Source organism: Larus michahellis, chromosome 2 (genome assembly GCF_964199755.1).
Source record: "Larus michahellis chromosome 2, bLarMic1.1, whole genome shotgun sequence".
In the NCBI taxonomy this organism is placed as follows: Eukaryota; Metazoa; Chordata; class Aves; order Charadriiformes; family Laridae; genus Larus; species Larus michahellis.
In genome coordinates this window covers 104,851,951-104,857,950 of record NC_133897.1, presented here as the reverse complement: position 1 = coordinate 104,857,950, position 6,000 = coordinate 104,851,951, and positions in this window count along the sequence as shown.

Genomic DNA, 6,000 nt, shown 5'->3' with positions numbered 1-6,000 from the left:
TCTATTCTTATTATTAAATGACTCACTTTCACTTTGTGGGAACAGATGAGGAAACTTACTTTCAGAGAAATGAGAACTCACAAGCATGAGCGGGGAACTGATCCACAGTTCTCTTCACCTGTTGCCATCGGGTCCAGAAAGGAAAATTATATTGTGACAGCTTTCTGCATTACGTATTCATAGTCTCTGCCCAGCAATGTGTCTGAGCATTTGAAAAACTCCCTGGGAATTTGCTAATGGCAAGGGAGGGGAAAAAAAAATTCTGATTATTTCCTCAGTATAGCATTAAAAGCTGCCATGGGAAGAACTGAGTCTGCATCACTCCAACCTAGTCTTCCAGCTGTAAGCCTTTTCCCAGGCAGAGGTGGTTTATTTTTCTGACTTACAAATGTACCTAATTAAAGCTGAAGAATCAATCCATCCTTCCCTGTCTAAGAAGACAATACAATATATGATATGAGAGTCTTATAGAGGGTAATACTAATATGCAAAACAGGCTGGTTTTTTCCCTCTGTCCTTCAGTTTGAAGTTCTAGTCAGGAACGGTGACTGCAGACAAAGGGAGTTCCTACTGTTTCCCCCCTCTTTTTTACCAAAAGTGCAGAGACTCTAACTGCAAGAAATGCTCGTTCCCCTCTGCCCCCGTGCCAACCCGCCATTCTTCAGCACCGCGTCTTGTCACGTCACGAAACGTGTGAATCAGGGCGGCTGTACCACGACACAGAGAGCAGGAGATTTAGCAAACAGAAGCTTTGTTTCTTTCCTGCAACTTTTGAGGCTTGTTTCCGCACGTTACTCTTTATTCAGTACCTACTACCACTCAGAGAAATCGCCAGAGAGAAACTATCACACACGTAACGCTGTATATATCGTACCTTTACTGCACTTTTCAGAGGATAGGGTATAAACATTCAGTCAGGTGTTGGGAACTGAGGATATGGTATCACATAAAAAGCCAGTTTTTACTTCTGAGAGGAAACAAGTGCAATTCTATTGATAAATTGCAGTCATATTTCCTATAGCATGCAATCATTATGACTTTTATGGAGCCCAGCTATCGAATAGCAGTCAAGATGCCAGCATGTCCACTCATAAATGTTTGAATGCTCTTGTGGGGTATTTTCACTGGATTAGCTACAACTACAATTAAAATAGTACTTGACTTCATGTTAAATTGGATTATATTCAAATTTTTAAAGCGATTATCTCAAATACCAATTTTATTGCATGAGCTAGCTTGCAATTAAAAGCTTGTGTAGTACCACATCAAGACTGCAATCCTAAGTGACTGAAACAAGAAAAACAAACATATTTTTTGCACAACTTCTACAATTAATGATAATGCAGTAAGAAAGTTAAAGAATTTTCATTTTCCCTTGACGTATTTGAAAATGATCAAGTAGAAAAACTTGATTCACTTTATACTGTATAAAAATACAGAAAAGGGCAACATTAATTTTATGAGGCAATGTTAAAACTCAACTCTTTGGGAAATTAACCCATACCCTTATACAGCAGAATCTGGATTTGCTGTTGCTGACATTTCTGGATTCTTCTTTCTGAAACAGTGTAAGTGGACCATCATCTTAAGCACTCATCTCTTAAAAGGAACATTCTTTCCAATTGTAATCCCATGTTTTGTCTATTACTATGAGAAAACGGCTGAGAAAATTATGGTTTATCACTGCCATTGACATTTAGAAATATAAGATCTGTTTTACACGTGCACATTCTAAATCTTTGTTTTTAAAACACAGATGCCATACACTGATGAAAACTTAAGACTTCATCTTCCAAATTTGGCTTTTGGTTAAAGTGTTTCCAAAATCCAAATTCTTTTTCTCTTTCTTCCAGTAAACATTTCAATATTAGCTCTCATTTAAAATTGGTTACCCCGAACTTTATTCTAAACGCAAGTGACCTCAGCAAAATAAAGCAGCCTCTGCTTCACATTTCAGCTAAAGAAGTTTATAAACTAGCAGGCTTTCAGTAATTAACTTCCTCTATTAGTGTATTTTTAGCAGTTCACAAAGCTCACAGTTCAATTAAAGAACATCTTGTTTTGTTTTGTTTTAGCAAAGAATTTTAGGAGACAGTTTTATTTACATATTGCAGTATGTATTTCATAGAATCATAGAATCATAGAATCACAGAATGGTTTGGGTTGGAAGGGACCTTAAAGATCACCTAGTTCCAACCCCCCTGCCATGGGCAGGGACACCTCCCACTAGACCAGGCTGCTCAAAGCCCCATCCAGCCTGGCCTTGAACACTTCCAGGGATGGGGCATCCACAACTTCTCTGGGCAACCTGTTCCAGTGCCTCGCCACCCTCACAGTAAAGAATTTCTTCCTAAAATCTAATCTAAATCTTCCCTCTCTCAGTTTAAAACCATTTACCCCATGTCCTATTGCTATACTCCCTGATAAAGAGTCCCTCTCCATCTTTCTTGTAGGCCCCCTTTAGGTACTGGAAGGCCGCTATAAGGTTCCCCTGGAGCCTTCTCTTCTCCAGGCTGAACAACCCCAACTCTCTCAGCCTGTCCTCATAGCAGAGACGCTTCAGCCCTCTGATCATCTTCGTGGCCCTACTCAGGACCTGTTCCAACAGGTCCGTGTCTTTCCTGTGCTGAGGGCTCCAGAGCTGGATGCGGTACTCCAGGTGGGGTCTCACAAGAGCACAGTGGAGAGGTGACTCCACCTCCTTCAACCTGCTGGCCATGCTTCTCTTGATGCAGCCCAGGATATGGTTGTCTTTCTGGGCTGCACGCGCACAGTGCCAGCTCATGTTGAGCTTCTCATCCACCATTTGCCTTTTTTATAATAAAATCGTGTTATTTAGTCATGGTCCAGCCTAAAATCCAATATGATCCCAAGATCTTTTTCTACAGCACCACTGCCCTGCCTGTTGTTCCTCACCTAGATGTGCGTAGATGCTATCCTGCCACAAAGATAGTTTAGATGCTTAGTTTTTCTCAGATCCTTTTGATTTCTAAGCCTGCTCTTGAATGTGTTGATAATAACATTGTCTGCAAATTTACCGAATGTAGTCCTTATTCTACAGTCCAGATAACTTCTGAAATTAGTGAAAAGGACATGGGTGATTTAAAACTTTTTGCAGTTATCCCATTTGATACATTAGTTAGTTTTGACATTGAACCATTCACAAACTGGAAAACCATATTCAGGAATGAGTTTTCACACATGTATCTTGTAATTTAATTTATGCAGCAATGTTACCTTAGTTTCTCCAGTTACCATTGTGATATCAAAAGGCTATTACTGTACCAAAAGAAGAAAACACATTTTTGAGTTTTCAAATGTAATGCCTTTATTGTATATGTTGAATTAAAGACAGCCCTTATGAGAAGTTAGGGCACGTTACCAATTTTTAAAAGGAAGCACTTTAGCTACTGTGTACACAAAGCACCACTAACTATTTAATTGAAAAAAATAATCTATATATGTAGTTTAAAGAAATGAAGATGCATCATTTAATCTTCATTGCCCTCTTGCAGGATTTCAGTCAGGAAACTGTTCAGCCATACAGATCTCATTACTGAAATCAATGGAAACATCAGTTTGTGTAAAAGCTTCTTGCGAAGGAACAAAAAGGCAAGATTAGCTTTCTTTTTTTATTATTTTTTTTAAAACACTGTTTTTGCTTTGTCACTTTTCTGCATCGTTTTCTCTCTACAGACTCACCAGGCTCCCTCTGGTGGCTTCCTACCAAAACCATTGCTGCGCTTAGGGCCACGTACGAAGCCACAAATTAAAGACTGATTTCATTAGCACTTCTTGCTACAATAATAATTAAGGAACTATAAATTTATTCAAGTAGAAGGCTTTGTGTAGCCTACTGTTGTGTAATCTAAGCGATAGTATGCTTTCTGAGCTAAAAATACTTGAAAAATACATTAGGGTTTGCTTTTTATTTTCTCAAATTCTTTCAGGGTTTGGAAAGTGAGAAATAGATGATACAGATGACCAGTAGGTTAATATCCCATAACATCCACACTAATGATCAAACGGAACATCTGAATCTATAAGTTCAGTTAATTGACTTTTAATATCTCTTTTTAATCAGGTAACATTCTCTGATTCTCTGGATGTGTCATATTGTCTCTCAGCCGACAATCTCTTCTGCCTCAAGTGTGGATGTAGATTTTCTCTTGATCCCAGGGATATTGCAAACTGGCATGGGAGAATTGCTGGATGAAATCTTCGTAGATATTGCTCTCTTTTGAGCTGATAATGAACCAATTTGAACATTAACATATTAACCAAATTAACATTTATTTTTAAAAGATTTCTTTAAATTTCCATGATCAATATCAGGAAAAGTCACCTCTAAAGGTACAAGAAAAAGAAGCTACCTATTTTTAAAATTAGAGTATCAGTATTAATAATTATAATGTCATGAGGCTTTTGATGGCCACAAGAAGGCACAACTTCTCTTGCTCCATCTTAGGGCTGGTGACACAAAGGACTGGGGCTGTAACACAGGACTAAAAGGGACACCAAAAGACACACAGTGTGCAAACTCCACCATCGCATCTACTTTCAATGCTTCTTTAGGACAGCTTGTATGATCATCTGAATTCACTAAAAATGATCATTGTACAACAAGGCGCACTGCTGTTTTCTTTCCAGGAGGGCAAGCATAGGCAATCTTTGTATTTTGGATCAACCTTATTCTCTAAAGTCCCTCCACCAGGTGGACACCTGTGAATCTGAACTGCCTCCAGCAAGGGTTTCCAGTCTTCAAATATTAAAAAGTGTCTGCAAAAGGAAAGAGAATAAACCGTTTTCCATATCCACAGGTCAGAAAGGAGCATGCTTAAATTGCTGCACTAGAAATGTAAGTTAACAAGAGCAAAGTGCTTTCTGATTGCAAATTATAGCTGAGCGCTAAAACAGAGTGTCTACAAAGGTAGTGGGGTTTCCAACAGTGGTGTTTTTTAAGGATAAATAGGTATTCATGAAGATTGGTTATACCTAGTTAATCATTCTTCTTTCTGATTTCTGTTTGCCTTCTGAGATGCGGGGCAGTTGGATTAAGAACTCCTCGAGCAGAACCCTCATTCATGGTGCTCTGCATGTACCCAGCAAGTCTTGGGAGGTGAGGGAAGGGAAGAAAACCTCAACAATATTTTCGGTAAACTTCAAATAAACTCTGAGTAATAACATCTCCCATGAACTTGCAGAACAATGAAAAACAGAATCAACCTAATGATCCGGACTCTGAACGAAGCCTTCTCCTGGAGCAAACTAAAACACCGTACAGCTGTGCCTGAATCAATAAGGACCCACCCAGGCAGTTACCAAAATCAATAAAGAAGAAAAGTCTGGCTCAAACAAAATCAAGCTTGAGCTGCCTCCATCCACTACAATAAAAAAATGTCTCACTAATTAGCTGAAGGTAAAACCAGTCTCTGTTCTATCAGAAAAAAGATGAGAGCTGGAAAAAGCCAAAACGCAGAAAGCTGACAAGCAGCACTGAAATCTGGCTTCTGCAAGACCTTTAGTTAAGATCTAAGGCAACTACGGACTGATTTTTCTGTGTTGATTTTTCCATTTTGATGTCTATATTTTAATGTCCTTTCCCTGAATTCCGACACAAACAAGGTTGTAACAGTAGTAAGGTGACACACAGCATAAAAACCTGTAAAAGAAAATAACTTTCTAGTCATCCCCAGAACTTCGTAACTGAAATTAATTTTGTCAGGCTATTTAACTAGAAGATGGAAAACATGTTTTGTAAAGCAATCAGGATCTGTTGGTAATTCTAATAGTAATTCTGATGAAGACTATTAAATCTGCCTTAGAGTTTTCTCTTCCTGCCTCACAGTTTATATGACAACAGTCTGACGTATAAAATTAACAGAAGTAGTGAACTAGCAGTGTTTGTCTACAAAAAAGCCTCGTTTTCTCTGCTACATCTGCACACGTCCTTTGCGTAGTTACGGAAGTATAGTTGTACCATTTTCCTGGAAAATATAA